The 21659-nt window shown below is 45.8% G+C and overlaps 1 protein-coding gene across 1 annotated transcript in view; it reads left to right on the top strand.

Moving 5' to 3' along the window:
- The window catches only part of NRG2 (neuregulin 2), a 333882-nt gene that overhangs the window by 18915 nt on the left and 293308 nt on the right, over window positions 1-21659 (top strand). The gene's annotated exons all lie outside the window — the stretch shown is intronic.

The following is a 21659-nucleotide window of genomic DNA, read 5'->3' as shown; positions in this document are numbered from 1 at the left end:
ACACACACACACACACACACACACACACACACACACACACACACACACACACACACACACACACACACACACACACACAGTCTTTAATTTGTAATGATGCTGTGAAGAGCAGTCCCTTGGGGGATGACAGGGGCATATACAGAAGTGAGAGGCCAGCCTGGACATTTACCCCACTAGACACCTCCCAGAAGGACATCTTTGTGAAATCTGCCAGGTGAAACAAATTATTAGGCATGAAATAAAAATGAAGCAATGGGATCATTCTCACAAAACTGTCTTGCTGAGAAGAGGGGAAAAGTTTATTCTCTGATCCAAGTGTCTCCAAAGCAACAAGGCTTTAACCAAAATGCAAGGGAAACAAGGTACCAGAAAGAGCGCAAGCTCCTTGTTCATGGTAGTGATAACAAAGCACTTTTGCTTATAAATATAAATAGTAAGATTGAGTAAAGATCCCATCTTTTAACTAGCTGTGTGAGTCTGGGCCAGTCAGTTATCTTTCTTGTGCCTCGCTTTAACCATTGGTACATGGGGAAAATAATAAGCCCAAGGGTACTTTGAGACTTCCTTGAAGAATGCTTGCAGAGTGTTTTGCGATCCTTGGATGAAATTTGCTGTATATTGTATGAGCCCATCATTACCATTCCAAATACACAGAACAAATTTTTTCTGAGAAAGAAACAAAACTACTTCTTACCTTTTTAAAGGACCTAAAGCCATCTCTTCAAAGCGGCTTTGGATGGTTTGCAGGGTCCTGGATTCTCAGTTTGAAAGCATTAAAAAATACAGAACCAAAAAAGAAATCAGCTGCCTCCCTTGTAAAATAAGATGGAGAGAATTTCCCCAGAAACATAAAAAGTTGGCTGCTTCATGCAAATCTGCTCCCCTCCCCACAGGGAAGCTATTTGCTTCACTCCACAAAGGTCCAACATCTTTATGCCCCAAGTTCTTGTGCCATTCAAGTTAGGGGTTTTGGTCACTCAGGTACCAGGGAAGGGGGCACTAAGGGAGGTATTCAGAAATGGTTAAGGTGTGCAGGAGGTTAGGGAAGGGGAGGAGCCATAAAAACTCCTCTTTCCATATGTCCTAAAAACAGCAATAGTTGGCTTATGTCTTTCATAAACATGCTTCTTTGTGGATCTGGTCACATGAGCAACTTGTAGGCCTCTTCACCTCATAAATTCATAGATTTCATAGACATTAGGGCTGGAAGGGACCTCGGAAGATCGTGGAGTCCAGCACCCTGCCCTAGGGGCAAGAAGTCAGCTAGGGTCAAAAGATCCCAGAAAGATAAGAGTCCAAATGTTTCTTAAGAGTCCAGAGTAGATGCTTGCACCACTTCTGGAGGGAGTCTATTCTTGGCATTCGGGGCTCAGACAGTAAAGAAGTTTTTCCTTATGTCCAGCCTAAAATGGTCTTGGAGGAGTTTGTGACAGTTGGACCTTGTCATCCCTTGGGGTGCTTTGGTGAACAGGCATTCCCTCACATCCTGATGCATACCCCTTATGTCAGGGGTGGGCAAAATATGGCCCACAGGCCACATCTGGCCTGCGGGGCCCTAAAAATTGTAGAAAATTAATATTTATCTGCCCTTGGTGCCTGTCAAAAATGACAGGCACCAAGGGCAGTAGGACCCAGGGGGAAGCCCTGGCAGGCTCCCACAACAGCAGGGCCTCCCCGGCCCCCCCCCCCCCCAGCCAGAAGCCCCAGCTGGGGCTTCTGGCCTGGGAGTGGGTGGCTGCTGCACACCGGAAACTCAGGTAAGGAGAGGGAGAAGGGCAGGAGGGGACCCGAGGCAGGGAAGAAGTGTGGGAGCTGGGGGGGAAGCTGAGCATGGGAAGGCAGCTTCTCCCCCGCCCTGTGGCTGGTGCCCCATGCTGCAAGTGCTCGCAGCCTGAATGGGGCTGCCTGTGCCTGCTCCCAACAGCCCCGCAGGCTGTGAGCGCCTGCAGCAAGGAGTGCTGGTCATGGGGTGGGGGAGGGGCCGCGTTTCCCCCCTGCGCTCAGCTTTTCCCTGGGCTCCTTACCTGCTCCTTCCCAGCGCAGAGAAAAGCGGCCCCTTGCCTTCCCCATAGCCGGCGCTCCCTGCTGCAGCCACTCACAGGCTGTGTGGGGCTGTCCAGAGTAGGCACAGGCAGCCCCATGTGGGCTGTAAGTGGCTGCAGCGTAGGGCGCTGGGCATGGGGTGGGGAGGGGCTGCTTCCCCCCCGTGCTCAGCACCACCTTGTAACACAGCCCTGCTACCAGACTGGGCCCCATGCTGGCTCCAGGTTCACCCATCGGTGCTGCGCATGGCGACAGCAGCTGTGGCCCCCTGGCTTGCCACATTGGGCAGTATTTGCCACCACCACCTCTGGGCTGCCCAGCATACAAGCTCTGGGGCAGCTTACAAGCTGTTGCTGAGCACAGAGAAAAGCAGCCCCTTGCTTGCCCTGTGGCCGGTGCCCTGCACTGTAGCCACTTGCAGCCCGCGTGGGGCTGCCTGTGCCTGCTCCAGATAGCCCCACATGGGCTGTGAGTGCCTGCAGCAGGGAGTGCCAGCCATGGGGTGGGTGAGGGGCTGCTTTTCCCTGCGCTCAGCACCAGCTTCTTCCCTGCCAGTGAGCAGGGGTTGGGGCTGTGTGCTGCCCCCTGCCTATACCGCGAGGCTGGGGGGCTCTGGGAGTGAGTGGGCAGGGAGCCAGCGGGAGCACAGGGCCTGCACCAGTGCCCTGGGGCCAGTACCAGCGGGGCCCAGAGCAGGGTGGCAGGGGTACAGGGTCCCAGCTGGCAGGGGCTCTGTGGAGCTGGGCCAGCTCCCCCGTCTCCCTGTTGGTGCAGCTCAGCCTGGCTTCACAGACTCCTGCCAGCCTGCGCCCCGCTTTGGGCCCCACTGGTCCTGGCCCTGGGACATTGGTCCCAAGACATCGGGACGTTGGTTCCAAGATGGTGACCAGGGGTGGGGCTACCCATGTGGTCCTCGAGAGCCTGCCAAAACTGGTTAAGCAGCTCTTCACCCGATATAATTGTCCGCCCCTGCCTTATGTACTTATAGGCAGCCACCAGGTCACCCCTGAGCCTGTGCTTTTCCAGGCAGAAGAGTCCCATGGCTCTCAGCCTCTCTTCATAAGGCCTGTTCTCTTGCCTTCTGATCATGTGCATGGCTCTTCTCTGGACTCTCTCAAGCTTCTCCACATCTTTCTTGAATTGTGGAGCCCAGAATTGGATGCAGTACTCCAGCTGCGGCCTCACCAAGGCCGAGTACAAGGGGAGAATGACGTCCTGGGATTTCCCTGAGAAGCATCTATGGATGCAAGCCAGAATTTTGTTTGTTTTCCCAACTGTGACATTGCATTGGTGGCTCATGTTCATCTTGTGGTCAGTCACAATCCTCAAGTCTCTTTCAGCTATGGTGCTAGTGAGCGTAGCACTGCCAAGCCTATAAGCGTGCTGTGGGTTTTTTTCCCCCCTAGGTGGAATACCTTGCATTTGTTGGTATTGAATATCATCAGGTTTATATCCACTCACTTTCTAAGCCTATCCAAGTCATCCTGGATCACCAGCCTATCCTCAGGTGTGGACGCTCTACCCCAGTTTAGTGTGATCGGCAAACTTGTCCAGTCCATTTCTGACACCAGTGTCCACATTGTTAATAAAGATGTTAAAGAGAAAAGTCCAAGGACAGAGCCCTGGGGGACACCACTGGTCATGGAGCGCCATAGTGATTCACTTCTGTTGACTACCACTCTTTGAGTCCGGCCTCAGAGCCAGTTCCCCAGCCATTGGACTGTGATGTAGCCGAGGCCACACTTGGCCAATTTTTCCATGAGAAGATCATGGGACAACAGATCAAAGGCTTTTTTAAAGTCCAGATATATGATGTCAATCTCTTCTCCCTTGTCCAGGTGATATGTCACTTGGTCATAGAAGGAGATGAGATTGGTCAGGCAAGACCTACCTGCAACACACCCGTGCTGGCTGTCCATCAGGATGTTACCATCAGCCAGCTTGTCAAGAATGGTCTCTTTGATAATTTTTTCCAGAATCTTTCCAGGGATTGAGGTCAAGCTGATTGGCCTGTAGTTCCCCGGATCTACTTTCCTTCCTTTCTTGAAGATGTGCACCACACTGGCCTTCTTCCAATCTTCAGGTATTTCACCTGAGTGCCATGAGTTTTCAAGTTTCTTTACCAGTGGCTGGGCTATGATGCTGCCAGCTTCTTAAGTACTCTGGGGTGCAGTCTGTCAGGACCCGCTGACCTGAAGGTGTCCAGCCCCTCAAGGTGTTCCTTTACAAGGTCTACACTGATGCTGGGTATAAATTCACTGTCACTCTGGCTATACTGCATCATGCTAGGCAGGGTGGTCCCGTAGCAGCCATTAAGCAGGTTGTCTTTTTCCTGGGCGTCAGCTGTCCCATTTGGTTTAACAGGGGTCTAGTGTTACTCTTGCTTTTCTTCTGATTCCCTACATATCTGAAAAAGGACTTTTTATTGTCCTTGATATGTGTAGCCAGATGGAGTTCAGTTGTAGCCTTGGCTTTCCTGGTTTGCTACCTACAGGTATGGACCAATGCAGGATTCTTCTCCTTTGTGGTGATTCCTATCTTCCATCCTTTATAAGCCTCTTTTTTTTGGTGTAGGAGGTCCATGAGCTCCGTGCTGAACCAAGGGGGTTGCTGTGCCCTTTTGCTACCTTTCTTCTGAGATGGGATGGATATCTCTTGTGCTTTCAGGATCACTCCCTTAAGGAACAACCACTCCTCTTGGACTCTTCTCTGTTGAGTCATGGTCCCTTGGGGCCTTGACAACAAGCCTCCTGAGCTTATTAAAGTCAGCTTTCCTAAATTCAAGGATTTCTGCATTGCTGACTGACATGCCAGCTTTGCAAAGGATAGTAAAAGTGATCAGCTCGTGGTCACTGTCTCCCAGCTTTCCTTCGATTCTTAGGTTGCTGACTAGGTCATCCCCTTTAGCCAGTACCAGGTCCAGCAGCGCTTTATCTCTTGTTGGTCTATAGACTTCTTGGGTCAGGTAGAGCTGTCCACGCCCATGAGGAAGCTTTGTGACTGTTCGGATTTGGCTGAGTGCTCTTCCCGTGAGATGTCCGGGTAGTTGAAGTCTCCCATGACAACCACGCAATGAGAGCATGCAGCCTCAGTCAATTCCCTGGTGAATTCCTGGTCGAGCTCTTGTTCCTGGTTAGGAGGTCTGTAGTAGACTCCTACTATTGTGTCCCCTCTGCTACATTCCCCACGTATTTTAACCCAGAGGGTCTCTAGTCATCCTCCCTGGGTGCCATTGTTGGCTTGCAGGGATGTGTAGCTTTTCCTTGACATAGACTCTTTCCTGCCATGGCAGGGGGTTGGACTTGGTGATCTGCTCAGGTCCCTTCCAACCCTACCAACTATGAAACTATGAAAGCACATTAATATTTGTACCTAATGGATAGTGACAAATGATTGTTTCATAATAGATTATCTTGGATGATATCTATTAAAAAACGATATCTGGAAAATTCATTAAGGATCACATTTGTGGGAGCCGAGCAGGGGGAATAATGCTGAAAGGAGCCCAGCAGGGGGAATAATGCAGCATGGATTCATTTCAGGCAGATGCTGTCTGAATAACTTTGTTTCTTTTTATGACAAGGTCACAAAATGCTTAGATGCAGGAGATGAGGTAGATGTCATCTACCTAGACTTTAAGAAGGCCTTTGATACAGTATCTCATTCTGTTCTAAATAACCTGACAGACTGTGACACAAGCTGGCAGAGGGTAGATTCAAACTAGACATCAGGAGGCGCTACTTCACGGTCAGAGCGGCTAGGATCTGGAACTAACTTCCAAGCGAGGTGGTGCTGGCTCCTACCGACCTTACAAACTATGAAACCAGGATGAAAAATACTGTTTTAAAAAAAGGAAAATATCATCCCAAGAGAATGAGAGTTTATGTTGACGGCTGTTAAGCAACACAGGAGAGCTATGGATGAACTGGGATTCCTGCTGTTGGAGGCCAATGGAAAAGGCAGATAAAAGTGTCTGCATAGTATCTTATTTTTCATAACTAGCAGCCTGTTGGACACCATGCTGGTTTTACCATTGCAGGTGCTTTGTTACAGGAGGGAGAGTTAAAAAGTAAATTTTTTCTCCACAACCCAAAACATTTTAAAGGTGGAAAATCAACAACCCAAGCCTCAAACTTAGATTCCTTTTCCTCTACTCTTCCCTGCCAAGAGCCATTGGCTCTAAATGGCCAGGTGCTAGACAAAGTTAAGGATACACTACGCCCATTTCCAATCTCATTCTAGTTTGAGGCTGTTGTATTGTAATTGATTAGAGGAGCTACAGCTGATGTTCAGTGGTACAAGTAGGAACAGGTCCAGCCCTGTTATCTAGTGTATCCAGTTCCTCTTAGATATCCTGGATACTAGCAAGCAGCATAACGTTCAACCTGTTAGCCAGTTATTTGGGCTCATACATTGCCTTTCCTATTTGGGTGCATAGATCAAGAGCTGTATGTGTGCCTTAGTTTGAACCTTACTCTGAGAGTTGAAGAAGGAATTGGGCTCTATTTAATCTAGAGAAGAGGCAGCTGAGGGAATACATAGTAATAGGCTTTACATTTATAAAAGGTTTCAGCAAAGAGGAAGGTGGTAAATTTTATCACGTTTGCTGTGAGTAGGATGTGAGGTAAAGGACTTAAATTGCAGCAAGGGAGTTTAGCCTTAAATGTTAGGAAAAGATTTCTAACTGTAAGGATAGGTAGACACCAGATTAGGTTACCTAGGGAGATTGTGGAATTGCCATGACTGGAGGGGGTTGACTAGAAAAGAGGTACTCAGCCTTTTGGCCCTATGATCCAGATGAAGGGTGTGGGACCAGTCCATGGCCTGGATTGAACCGTGCACACTGGGATTGGGCGCCATGGCCCAGGACTGCCCCTGTGCTCTGAGATTAGGCTCTGGGGGCCCTATGCTGCCTCTCTCTGGGCCCAATGCCACCCTGTGCCCTTCCTAGCATGGTGGGCCATGGCTTGTGGGGCTCCTTGTGGACTTGTGGAGAACCCCGCAAGGTGGATGGTGCTTGGGGGCCAGATCCAGCCTCCAACTGAGAGGACCTCCTCAGTTTCCCTTTTTCTACAGTCCTGTGATGATTTGTGTAAGTGTTGCAAGAGTACTACCCAACAGAGAGTAAGGATCCTATCCCAGGAATTTGCCAAGTCAGTCATTATGTATGTGTCTGAAATGCAAGGGGGCAGGAAAGGAGGGAGCACATGGCTTTAGCAAGGAATTAGCTTACCTAAAGTAGTTGTGGAGCCATTCTTTTCACAATTAGGACTTGTCAACCTTATGGAGCTGCTGCCACTATAGTTGTGCTAGCAGTACCCCACAATAGAGACAAGATGCATGCCTGCAGAAAGATTTTTTTTGCCTGTATAGTTATACCACCTCCCCGAATGATAGAAGCTAAGCTGGCAGAAGCCTTCAGTCAACAGAGCTGCATCCAAACTGGGAGTTTGCCAGCATAGCCACATGATTGTGGGGGTGCTACTTATATAGATTCAGAAGCTATTGTGAGTGCTACTGTTTTGAAGACTTTCCTTTCTGTTGACACCTCCTTACCATGCAGAGGTATACAGATTTTACTCTGAGGCTATAGAAAGGACCTTTTGGGTCTCTTGCTTCTTCCTTTTCTGGTGCTCCCAGATCACACTGACTCAGTAAGTCAAGAGATGACTTGGTGCTTCCCAGCTGCGCAAACTCTCCCTTGGATCATCAAATCCAGCTTTGTTTTTTGGCCAGGTGTGTCATCACTGAAAAGATAGCTGATGATGGATGCACCTGAATAGGACCCATAGACGAAAGCAGCATGAACTCTGTAAGGCCAAAAAGAAGCAAAAAGTCAGCAGACCGGAGTGCACATGGGAAATAGAACTGTGTGGTAATGAGGTGCTGTTTTACCTCTCTCATTATATCAGTACTATACATGAGTGATTTGAAGGGCAAGCTGAACTTCCTAGCTCAATGTACACACAATAACAGACATTCCTTCATATATCATATACTCTTCCTTTGGGTGGGTGGATCTAGGAAAAGGAACCCTGAAATTTCTACTTGCTACAGGCACTTGTGGCATGAAGACAATGCACTTATATTTTGTGTAGTGTTTTTCTTGTAAACTGCATCCAGACTTGATATGTAAGATTAAATAATAGCAAAGGGTGAAAAATCAAGAGGGAGGGGTGCAGAGCTATTTATAGTAATGGTATCTGAAATGAGATGGAGAGTTGATAAGGCACAAAGAAATAAAACCACATGCTTGGAGGTTTACAAGAGCCTGCAAAACCATACAAAAAACAGCCAATGCCAAAGACAGTTCAGCAAATGCAAGAGGGAGAAACCATACTCCAGTAGAGGTGTGATGCAGGCAGGTGCCTTCCCACTGAAGTGCAGAGGTCTTACACAACAAAGGCTGCTTCTTATGCCTCCAGACAACCTGGATTGCCTCCTCAAAGATGTAGAGGCATATTGGAGTGTACAACTTGGCACATTATTATGTTAACTACAAAGATAAAGTCCCGTGTCCCCCTCCCCTTCCCCCCCCCCCCACACCATTTGACGGCAAATAGGTGGCAGGAAAGAGGATAAATTTGATGGCAAGGGAGTTAGGGGCAGGAAAAAGAGGCTGTGTTCAACCTTCTGTACAAATCAAAGGAAAACATCCCAGAGTTCAGCGTTGCTGGATCAAGCCCAGAAGGAGCAAAGGCTGCTGTTTCAGAAAGATACAAACCCAACAGAAAGCAAATCCTCCCTGCTTATGAATGATATGTTTCAAGGGTAATTAATTGATACGTTTTTACTCTAGAATGTGCAGAATCATAGAAAATTAGGGTTGGAAGGCACCTCAGGAGGACATGTAGTCCACCCCCTGCTCAAAGCAGGACCAGCCCCAACTAGATCATCCCAGCCAAGGGTCTGTGTAGCTGGAATTTAAAAACCTCCAAGGATGGAGATTCCACAATTTCTCTGGGTAATGTGTTCCAGTGCTTTACTACCCTCCTTGTGAGGAGGTTTTTCCTAACATCTAACTGAAACATACCTTGCTGCAACCTGAGACCATTGCTTCTTGTTCTGTCATCTGCCACCACTGAGAACAGTTTAGCTCCGTTCTCTTTGGAGGAACCACTGTTCATGTAGTTGAAGGCTGCCATTTAATCTCCCTTCAGCCTTCTCTTTTCCAGACTAAATAAAACTAGTTCCTTCAGCCTCTCCTCAGAAGTCATGTGCCCCCATCCCCTGACCATTTTTGTTGCCCTCTGCTGGACTCTCCAGTTTGTCCACCTCTTTTCTGTAGTGGGGGCCCAAAACTGGACCCAGTATTCCAGATGTGACCTCCTGAACAGTGCCGACCTTCCTCAATCTGCTGGCAACACTCTCAGCACACTGTCTGCTCCTATTCAGCTAATTGTCCACTGTAGCCCCCAGGTCTTTTTCTGCAGAGGTGCTGCTTAGACAGTCAGTCCCCAACCTGTAACAATCCTCAGTTACTTATAGATGGTGACTCTGGGGGATGCCAGATAGAACCAGGTTTGTGATAAAATCAAGAATAATACTTAGCTTTACTAGAAAGTGTAAGACTCCTGGAGAGTGAGGAACCCCTTGATGTATCCTCAGAACAGGTCAGCTTCCCAACACAGCCCAATGCAATTGAAACTCGGCAAGTTTCAGGTTGGAAGGTGGAATTCACCTGTGTGAAATGTATTCGAGTCTCTTGAATCCTTAGTCTGATTTGCAAGTGACACCTTTTTTCTGGGTGTGTGATAGATATACACGTGGGAACTGAAAGTATTAAGGTTACTGACAAAATAGTTACATTCTACCAAACACAGATACACTGTTTCCAGAAATCCAATCTGCTTTGGCTGTGCTAAGTAAAATCATTATGACTACCACCAGAGGGCACTCATGAACCTAAGTGCACTGCACTACTTTGTGTAGAGCAAAATGGATTTTTTCAAGAGGGAGTTTGCTGGGTAAAGGTTGTTTTTTTATAGTGAACTGTGTAACAGTTTGTAAGTCTTTAGGGGAAAATAAACTTTTGCACTGCTGAACACTTGCAAAACATGGCAGGTCCATATGCAGTACACAGGGTGTAATGATATGCGTATGTTTCATTTTGAGTATTGCCTTATTCATCCTGGGTTTAAATAATTCTGAAGCTTACAGACAGGATCCTGTATACAGCTATCTGATCCCTCTGAAAAACTGATTTCAGCAGAAACCCAGATAGGGAGTTTTATGCAGATTTCCCCTTGGAGAGATAAAAAGAGAATTCATGCTGTCATCCCATTTCCCAACTGAAACTGCTAATGCTGGAGCCCTCAAGTCCAAGGTCATGGTCAATTTTCATCCTTCTTTAAATAAGCATGAGGTGCCTGAGCTGCCTAATGCTCCAACTGGCATAAATCAGCACAGTTAAGTTGGGATAACATAGGTTCAAGTAAGGTGAGAATCAGGTCCAAGGTTTGATTTTGCATAGCAAACTGGATATGCACCATTAACTGATGGTCACTATCACCTCATTTCTTTCCTTGCATGTGCAAGATCTGGAAGTCCAACTGAGCTGGCAGAGATAAAGTAAATACAGGTTGGCTTGTTACCCTATACCCTTTAGTGGCTTTAGAGTTTTGCTAATAATCAGTGTGTCTGCACTGTTGAAGGGAGCAGCATGGCCTAGCTATCATGATACTGTTTTCTAAGCCCTGCCACTCAGTTGCTGCATGACCTCGAGCAAACTATTTAATGCTGTCTTATGCCTCAATTCCCCTATCTGCAAACTGGGATAATAATAGTGATGTGACAGCTGTGCTGCTTGGTTTGGTACACTAATGCCTGTCAATGGACTGTACTCCTTGGGCAGAAGGTGCCATGCAAGTGCTAAGAATGATTATTATGTTGTTAAAGTAGGCCTTGCCACTTATGTTTCTGGCTTACAGAATTGTAAATAAGTACCGTTTAAGGTGATATTTGAAAATCATAATCACTTTTTATTTCCCTGCCAAGACTTTAGTTTGGGGTTCTGTGTTTTCAGCAGTAATCATTGGCAACCTAAGTACTGTCCAAGTTAAGGAACACAGTGTTTTGCCTTGTAGCCATTGAGACCTGTATGGCAGAGGAAATGCAGAACATGACTTCAGATGTCCAAGTCTTGCAGTGTTCTTCAGCAGTGGCAGCCATGTGCTCTGGGTTGATCTGGTAGCCTTGGTATGGGTGTTTTCTCCCCCTCCGAGGATGGGTTATAAGTTCTTGGGTTGCTGCCTTGCTTTGTGGCTATGATGGGAAAGCTTTATGGGCAGGAAGGTTCAGATGCCATTCTAGGCAGATGTTTGCTGAAGAGACCTGCTTTTTCTTTTCAATACTCCTGATATTTTTAATAGCCCAGCAGGATAACTAGAGTGGGATGAGAGGAGCATCAGCCCTGGGCAATGACTCAAAGGGGGCACTATTATTCCCTCTTCATGCCCCACCCCCCAGGAGTCTTTTCCATGGCGGGGGCAGCCCCCGCCCAGGCTTTGCCATGGGAGACACAGCTCTGTGCTTAGAAGGGTATAAGGGGGGAGGGACTAAGTTGGGGGCAGGGGGAGGGAACAGAGCATCAGGAGTGGCCCTGGGGAGTTTGCGCTAGCTGGGCTGCAGCACCAGTATACCAAGCTCGTCCCTCAGCTACTGCAGCCAAGTTCTTGCTGCTACCATAGGGTCAGTAGTACCTGCCACCAGAGCATAGGGAGGAGGGGCAGGTAAGATTCTACTCCCCTTCCCCCACTTCCCTCTCTAGCAGTCAGCATAATTCCCACCCCACACCTCTGTCTTGGTCACTGAAATATCTTGCTATGCCTCTGCCAAGGCCATTGTGCACTGAGGACAGAATTCAGTTTCCTTTTATGTGCCCAAATAGCAGGTTTCCAGCTGTGCGAGTGGTGTTTTTGGCACTTAGACACAGTTAATGATTCTGTTATTCATACAGTTTGAATGTGTAGGCATCCATGTGACTACTCAGCATGTGCAGTGAGCTGCGTGCTGGCCAGGTAGGTGTGTGGTTCTGTACATGTGCACCTGAGGACAAGTCCTAAAATACAATAAAGAGGATGGTTCACTTTCGTTAACTTCAGTAGGCTAATGGAAAGCCATTCACCCAGGGTTGTAGGAAACCCATATACTAGACCCCACTCACCCAGACTGGGTTTGAACTGCATTTCTCTAACATTTTAGTATAGTACTCTGCCCAATGCACTCCAGGTTAGGGCAGTGATTCTAACCTATCGTATCACAGCACCCAGTGTTGCTGCGAGATCCTTTTAAGAGGGTTTCACTGCCACTGCCACTAGGGACAGAGACGGAAGTGCAGCTCCTAGCTGTAACTCATGGAGCTTTGCAGGAAGTGCCATGAGTTACAGCTACCTGTGGGATCCAACAGAAGTTTGCTGTTGGGTCCCTGGGGTTGGGAAATGAGCTACAGTTTAGAGCAACTGTGTTTTTGCAGTTGCTCTCCCCTAGCAATGTCCTTCCAGCATCTCAGCCCCCCAGCACTGTTTTCAGAATGGATGAGGGGAAGGGAGCAGAGGGAGCTTGTTCTGGGGGTTTCCCCATCTGGTGCTGGAGAATGGTTCAGGGGGTTCCAATCCACCTCTCCCACCCTCCAGCTCCGGCTGTGCAACCCCCCAGAACAAACTACCTCCACTTCCTTCCCCCCTCCCATTCCAAATATGGCACATAGAGCAGGGCTCAGCTGCATCAGCCAAGCACTGCTCCTGGCTGCACTAACAGATGCCTGGCCCTCAGACTCTGCACCCTCTCTGGTGCCAGGAACCCCCACACTATTGTGGAACTCCTATGAGGCCTCCTCCAACCCCTACAGCCTCACCCGGTCCTCCAGCCTTACACAACTACAAAACAGAAAACTCACACTCCTGTGTTACAACATAAACTCCAAGCCAACTGGCTAACCATCAACCATATCCTTACCAGGGTTTCCTCCATCCAGTATCGTCAAGCAGACGCTGCTCAGGCCATCAGGCTTCTCTGCTCTGCTTACCCCAGCAGAGCTCCCTCTTCCTCAACTGCCAGACCGGAACTGACCTCCAGCTTTTATATAGGCCAGGCCCTGCCCCCTTCTGGTCAGCTGGCCAAACTGGTTGTCTCGGCAACCCACACCTGTGCTGCCCTGGTGACTGGCAGCTGAGCCTCCCTCTTCTCACCACTAGGGGTCTCTAATGGGTCACTTCCATTTTAGGCGCAGGGCACTTAAGTGCTCTGCAACAGTGCCTCAGATAAAAGTGCCCTGCCTTGTGTCTGTTTCCAGGAGACACAGTGAGATCATACTGTGAAATGGCTGTGGCAGGATGGGGTGCTTGCCCCTCTCAGCTCTGTCTGGTTGGGGGTGGCTGCCATGAGGCTGCTGCTGCTGCTGTCCCGTCTGAGAGCCCAGGCTGGTAACTCACTGCTGCAGACAGGATGCAGGAAGTACCACCCTTGACCCTACCACTTCCTGCATGCAGCAGTGCCCCCTGGGCTTTGTGCATTGAGGTAAAGGCACGGGGGGCATGTCTCCCTTCCACAGGCAAAAGGTGGGGGGGCTCTTCCTGTATCCACAGGGGGTTCCGCTAAATTCAGAAAAGTTTTGGAGGGGAACTTGAAGCTAAAAAGGTTGAGAGTCACTGGGTTAGGCATAACCTAGTTCCTTTAGCTGACTTTTTGAAGATGAGCCACCATGACTTGAATCTACTAGTTGCTGGAAGGGGATCACGGGGGACATTTTTGCCACATTGGGAGCAAGGATGCAAGCCACCCAGGGTCTGCTCTCTTACAGTGTAGCAAACATCTCACTGAGCTATAGACTTTCTAGCTTGCTTTCTTCCTTGTTGGTCCCACATATCTCCCTTTCTTGGCTGCCCAGAGGGCTACTGGCCTAGCCAGTACGCTGTTGGGCTAAAGCATGAAAAGTCTTGATCTTCCTTCTCTTCCTACCTGCCCACCCCCCCTTCCATCAGGGGGTTTTGCTGAATAGAATTTTGTGACTTGCATATGTGTATGTGTAGCTTCATATCTGCCCAGATGGTATGCCCTACTGCTCATGCTCAGTAGCTGTCTAAACAATGGCACATCCACACTGTACAGGTAATAGGATCACATACTATGCGTAAGTGCCCAAAATATCACTTACATGGCTGAAAAATTGCCTTTGGGAACATGAAGTGAAACAGGTTTCTGTCTGAGTCTTTGCATTGTTAAACAACTAGTACTTGGGATCAGGTCCCCATCTGCATCACTGGTTTCACACTAGATTGGGCTCTATCACGTGATCCCACATTTGCACACCCCCTGGTGTTGTGACTGGGAATTCCAAATAAGTTTTTGTTAATGGAGATGAAATAGAAAGCCATTGCTTCACATGTAGGGTCATTTTGTCACACTGTACACTTATTAGAGGGATCTAAAAGGCATCGCAAGAACCAAATAGGGACGGACAAAGGACATTTTCCAGCCTTACAGTCTATGAATCTATGAACCTCCTGTGAGTATCCTTTTAAAGGAGTTCACTTCCCCCCTCCCTCTCCTGGTGCCCACTTTGCTTTTCAGAAGTCACAGGCCTCTTGCATCTTAAGCAATTTTCTCTGGTGTGGTGTTTAGACTGTCAGGAGAGACTTGGGAGTAGCACTAGCAATTTACTTTTCTCCATTAAAAAATGGAAAGCTGCTTAATGTAGGTAATAAAGTCCTTGGTGCTCCAGACCCTGGGGTCTATTAACTGCCAAGTTAAATCCAATCTGAAAAAGAAGAGAGTGAAGCACTCTTGAGCTTCTAATTTTGACTAAAAGAGGCCACATACTCCAAGTCATTTCACTCAAGGATTTATTAAGTGGGTTGAGCCAGAAGGCTATCTAGGTCCTTTCCACAGACCTGGGCAGTGCATGCACAGCTGATTACAAAACTGTCTTAACCCCTTCCGAATGGGCTGATAAAAAGTGGTAACAATTGCTCCATTATGTTCCCTGCAGATGTATAAGGTTGTGCTGTATGAGGGTCAGAAGCGGATATTTGGGTTCTGTGCTCTGCTCTGTGACTGACTTCCTGCATATCAAATCAGTGCATCTCTGCCTCAAGGTTTTCATCTGTAAAATGAAAACAACAATAATGTCTTTGCAGGTGCAGTTAATGTTTACATGGTATTTTGCTAGAAGGTAGTATCCCAGTGCAGAACATCATTAGTATAGTGTGTTTGCAATGATTCCCATGTAGAATTTGTTTGGTTTCTTATCTGTGTTATATAACATAATATAATATGAATAGTAGTGATTATTAGCCAGGGTGCTCTGGCTCTCAAGGGTGCTGTGAAATCTATTTAAGGGTGCCACGGGGGGCTGTGCAAACACCTACACACGATTCACAATATGAACCAAGGAATTTCAAAAAGGACGCCATACTGTCAAAAACATTCTAACCTGTTGTAGTTTCTCTGAGTTCTCTGTAACAAAAGACTATTGGTTTCTTTTTCCATAATCAAAACAGAAGTGAAAACTAACAAATGGGGGGTACCTTGAGTCTGAAAAGGCTGAGTATATACATTTGATAGATCTGGTGTATAGATTTGGAAAAACTAAGCTAAGCGCAAAGCCCTCAAAGCCATCATGCTTTTACCAGTACCCAAACTAGAGGTTCAACCCTTCTTACATCAAATGGTCATTGGTAATATATAAAAAATCCTCAAAGCTTTTACTGAGCTGAAACTGTCACTAAAAATAATATTTTGTCACTGCAAATAATGCCACATTTTATGAGACAAAGTTAAGTCCAAGGCCATGTTAGTCTTGTGAGAGGCTGAGGTAGCTGACACTGGCTGATGGTCACCAGGTTGGGTTGTTCACAGCCTTGGGTCACCTCACTCAGCTCCTCACAAGCCTTATAGATGTCCTTGGGAAGACCTGCCCTCTGAGTCACACGCATGGAGGGCCAAACTCAGCATGGTTTTAGCTAGTGTGTGGTATCCTGTAGCTAGGGGCCATAGGATGGATGCTGATCTATCCTGCTGAATAGTCCTGGTGCAGTGGGGTTTCTGTGCCAGGCACAGGTCTAGTTTTGTTCTCTTCCCACAGAAACCTTTAACACAATCTTTACATGGGGTCCAGAAGGAGGTCATCCCAGGCCCCAAAGGTTGCCCAGTGCTACATTCCTCTATAGGTATAATGGCAGTAGAAGAAATTCATTATGAGGCATTCCTTGGAGCAGTCTGAATATTGGGCTCACCTGACCCTTTCATTGGGAACTACAAGGACTCTACACTGGAGAGCTTTATGGGGATGTACTGCCTGGACCATGCATGTTGTCATGTGACCAGTATACAGTACTATACACAGTGCCCATGTGGTGGCATCGTTTAGCTTCCCCATATTAACAGTTGGTGAGTTTGACTGGGATTTGTTTTTTCAGAGAGGAATAGAATTCCCTAAGCCTGATTTGGTGTGTGGCCATCAGCAAGTCCTTTCTTGTCTTTTTTGTGAGTCTCAGTTTCCCCATCTGTACAGCTAACCTATCTGGAGAACATAGTGAAACCATGTCCTTAAAGTAATTTGAAAACGGAAAGAACAAAAAGAAATGCTGTGGATTCTTGCATGCTGTGCATGTGTGTGTGATATTAATAGGGTTTTTATACTTCTTTCTCATTCTGCTCTCTGGGATGGCCTTGGGAGATACATACCCTGATTTTCAGAGAGTCCCCCAAGACAGGCAGGGTACCAAACAGTCTTGCTTTGACAGACTTCAGTATGATGCAGATAGCATGACAGAAGGTGCTATGATCTGAACAAGCAGGCAACCTTGAGGAATCAGTTTTATTTCATTTTACAGGGACAAAGCTTCTGAAGATAAGAAACTTCTAATCTGTTTTCAAAGGACAGTGTGGGTGGCTGCTTCAAGGGAATAGGGCCCAATAGCTCATTTTTGCAGATAAGGATTGCAACTCCAGTATTCACCTAAAAGAGAGTTGAAACTCACTCACAGACAATAATTACACATTTAGTAATAAAATATTTTAAATTTTTGTTACAAATGGAGCTACACACTGCTGAACTCTAGGGAACCTAGCATCTCTTAGTTTTTGCCAGTTTATGAGAAACGGGCAAAAATTAAAGTTGAAACTAGAAGAAACCATCAACATTATAATAAAACAAAGGAAGTTATTATGTATTCTGGGCTTAGTCTCCTCCACAGTGTCAAGAAGACATAGAAACCACTCATTTTTAGAAAAAGAGCTGAGAAAAAAAAGGATAACCCCCACCAAGACTCATTGAATTCAAATTTTGCTATATGAACTTTTGCCTAATCAGTTTCATTTTTCTGAGCTATAACTATCAGCAGTTTCTGCTTCTTCTGCTTCTTCTGATCCTTCATTTTTTACCATCTTCATGGACTTTTGAAAACTGAAGATTTGCCCAGATTGAGAGAAGTTTCTCTACTCTTTCACATGTCATTTTATTTCTTAATTTGAAGCAACTATTTCCAAACATAGACCAGTTTCTTTCACATGCTGCAGAAGATGGTGGAATCTGAAGCGGGTGAGAAGCAAGAGGCATCAGAGGCTGTGTTGTGCAAAGGCCTTGCCACCATGTTGCAGTCCCAGACTGCATTCTTGGACCAAATACCTGAAGATGTTCTGTATTCTGTAACATTTGAAAGTACCTTTCCAGCATCAAGTCCTAAGTGTGTTGCTTGTTTTGTAATCCAGTCAAATGCAGTTAGCATCACTAACATTCTGCCTTTGAATTTTGAATCCAAGAGATTTGCAGCAGCATGAATTGATTGGCAACAAAATTCTTCCTATCTGTTAATAAAGTCTTTCACTTTACTTTCTTCTGTACTTGTAACTGGAGATACACTTAGATACTTAAAAACAGTTGATTTTATCTAGGCTATTTGGTAAGTAATGTCTGACAAAAGTGTACGGTCTCATTCAGATACAGTGATTGCTGAAGGAATTGGCTTTAGAATATTCAAGGAGTTCTGCAACTGCATCCAGAAGACATCCTCATCAAGTACAGTGTTCCATACACTTCTGGGTACTTTAAGATCCTCAGTTATTACTGTTTCTTGAAGAGCTTCTTTGTTTTCTAGTAAACTTTCAAATGAGATCACCACTCCACCCAATGTGGCTTTATTACAGAGTTTGTGTCACTATTTGATTCTTTGGATTCTTTTCTTCCTGCTTCTTAAAGACTGCAGCTACAATATGAGTAGCTTTTGCATGTTTTATAACTTCTTTTGCTTTTCTATAAATATTTTGCAGAGTGTCCAACTTCATGATATCATGAAGAAGCAAGTGTAGCCCATGGGATGCACATCCTATTGCAGTAATATGTGGATATTTATCCATTATGATCTCCCATGCTGCTTTCATGTTACTTGTATTGTCAGTCAGCAAAGCAAATACTTTACCACTCCCAATCTTCTGTAGGACTTCACATATTTTACTGCTGATATACTCTGTAGTATGCCTGTTCTCTCCTGTTGCAAGGTTTCCATAAAAAAACAGTTGAGGTGTTATAATCACAAAGTTTATGATTTCTTTTCCCTGCACACTTGTCCATCCATCTGTAAGTACTGCAAGACACAGTGCTTCGTTGATTTTTCCTTGCACAGATTGGAATTCAATTAGGAATCACATAGGTTATGCAAATATACTAATGCCGCTAAAATATAGTTTAATATACTGAATTCAGAGAAACTTATACTTCTTTATTGAAAGTTAAGAATTTACTTTTTTTCAGCACCTTTGTGCTGCTTCTGTATTTCAGTGGATCTCAGGATCACAGGACCAGGAGGAGGCAGGTTCCTTCCAACTCAGAAACCTTTAGACTTGCTCTGTCTCCTCTCCTCAGGCTTTTGAGCAAGCAGGGCAATACACTCCTTGTCTCTAATTTCTACAGGAATGAATAGATGCTGCTGCCAGTGTCCACTCCCAGTCCTTTGAGGCCTAGTCAGGAGGACAGGGGCAGATCCACCAACCTCTAGATCAAAAGTCAACAATAGAGGAAATCCACAAGCAAAGAAGGCACTGAATCCTTCCTTCTCTTGTGAAAATGGCAGTGCTTTGGGGGGGGGCAGAAATGTATCTCCCTCTTGCATTTGAAAGTTGTACTGTACTGATTGTCCTCAGTGTACAGGAATTGATCTGATACTGTTGATAGTCTTACATAAATGTCTTCCTATTACATAGTTATTAGAAAACAGCTTTGGGGAGTAAAGGGTAGCAGTATATGAACACCTTGTCTTAAACATTTTATGCAGCGTTCTAGAAGAAAACATTTTAAAAGAAATTTTTTAATTGTTCCAAAAATTTTCAATTTTTCGGAAAAAAACCAAAAACGTCCTTGGAAAAAAATGGAAAAAACCCTTTTCCCCTTAAATGTTTATGTTTTTTTTCTGGGCCTTCACATCTCTACTTTTAGGTGACCTACACTGGTTCAATAAATGAATGAAGTAGAAGTCATTGTCTGTAGATACTTGTACAATATTGGGCCAGCCATTTCCTGAAGACTGGTTAGAAAAGGTTGTGATCTTCAGCTGATTTTTCACAAACATGTTAAGAAACTTAACGTGCAGAAATGATTTGTGTAGACAAAGTTCCCCTGAGCTTTAATGTCCCAATGGCAAGAACAGTTGTTTAAACAGGTACAGAAAGCATTATCAGTTCTACTGAAGGTTAGGAAACTCACTTCCCAATTGTGTCCTGTTGCTCTTGCTAGTGAAAAAAAAAAGTCAAATCCATGTTTGTCAAAGTCAAATCCATTTTATTTTCAAAAGCAAAATGATGCCTCATGAAACTGCCAAAAGATGTTTGCATGTCAACTACAGAAGGAGGATGGGTGAGTGATGAAGTGGCAATTGTGCTGATTGAAAATTGTTGGTGCAAGTGCCTGAGATAATTTTTTAAATCCATGCAGCTGCCTTTTTTGGAGTCTACATGCACTTGAATCCAAGATGGCACCAAGGAAAAAAATAGATTTGGTACTAAACTATTTATTATTCCAGGAACCTTGACAGAATTCCTAAAGTCACTTAATACAGCCATTCATTGTGGTTCTAAAAATGTTGTCCACCAGAAATGAGAGGAATGCAGGAGGGGTGTATGTATAAAAAAGAGGTGGGGGAGAAATATAACGTACAGCTTTTGCAGACATCTGCACCTGTGTTCACAGTACCTGGAAGACTGTCAGGGAAAACTGTATGAAAAAAAGTTTCCAATGTAGTATGTGTGCTAAACTCATCTCAGAAGCTGCTGAAAACCTAAATCCAGCCACAAATGCTAACTGTGAATCAGATAAATGACGAAAGCATTGCAGCTCTTAATGCAAGTTGCTGTGTAAGTTTTGTAGTGACAGTAAAAACTTTGACTTTGATGGGAGTGAGTGAAATTTCAGGTTATACTGTTTTTAGAAGGCTGTATGCTTTTGTATCTATTTGTTAGGTAGATAAATTATAGTTTTTTGCAGGTTATCTAAGAATATGGGTTAGCTGAACATTTATTTACATAGAATGGTACTTTTAAAGGGGTGTGGATTAATTCAGAAGTGGATTGTACATGTGAAAACATGGTAGTAATTACACATTTGAATCTGAGGTGACTTAAGTGCCAACAGGTGATATTAAAATGCCATTTTTTTCGTGCATACAACACATCTCCAAATAAAATGTGCACCTTGGTTTTGGAAGGGAGAGTGTGGAAAATATGTAAATAGAGTGTTGTTTCTGCATCACAAGCCTCATTAGGATACTACCAGCAGTTCACTTGTTGCTTTGGGCACAAGCTAAATTGCTCGACTAATAGCTAGAGCTGTGGAGGGTTAACACAGGACTCTGCCCCTTCAGCTTGCTCAGACAGATGCAAATGGCAGCCATCTTGGCAGCTGCATAGCATGCACAGGGTGCTGATAGACATGCAGCTCCCTGCTGCAACTCGCTTCATGGGAAGACATTAGCTCTTAGGTCTGGGGAGTTGAGCTCCAGTTTGGAGTGTGTGTGCAGCCTCTCTGCCCTAGCCCTGCCTCTTCCCCCACCCCCAGCACTCACTCTGTTTTTAGGATGGGAGGTGGGAGAAGCGGGTGGACGGAGCTCAGGCTGGGGTTTGTCCAGCCTGCACTGGGGGTGGGGGGAGAGGGGGAGGCAGGTGGATTGGAGTCCCTCTCCTTGGGGAGGCTGCAATCCACATGCCCCACCCTCCAGAACAGGCTGGAAAAACCCCGCCCGAGCTCCTACCCTTCCCTCCTCCCGCTGCTATTCTGAAGAAAGTGCCAGGGATGGGACTCCCGGCAGGTACTGACAGAAGTTAATGAAGGCGCTTCGCTTCAGAGCACCTTCATCTGAACCCTCATGTAATGTGAGCTGAGATTGTCCTGTGTTCGGGCACTTTTAAGGCACTCTGTAGCTGTGCACTTTTGTCAGGGTATGGCTGCAGAGTGCTTCAGGGTGATGTAAAAATTACGGTTCGTTTCTTTGGAGGCTCATTGAATAATAATCCTTAGGCACACATTGTTGGTGAGACAAAAGGTATATATTTGCAAATAGGGTCAGAGAGAGAAGACAAAAGATCAAAACCCTCTGCCCCATGGCACAATCATTAGCAGGCTTTTATCC

The sequence above is a fragment of the Crocodylus porosus genome, unplaced genomic scaffold, assembly GCF_001723895.1.
Source record: "Crocodylus porosus isolate Cpor-Errol unplaced genomic scaffold, CroPor_comp1, whole genome shotgun sequence".
In the NCBI taxonomy this organism is placed as follows: Eukaryota; Metazoa; Chordata; order Crocodylia; family Crocodylidae; genus Crocodylus; species Crocodylus porosus.
Note: the sequence above shows the minus strand (reverse complement) of the source record. Positions and strands in the feature narration are given on the sequence as shown.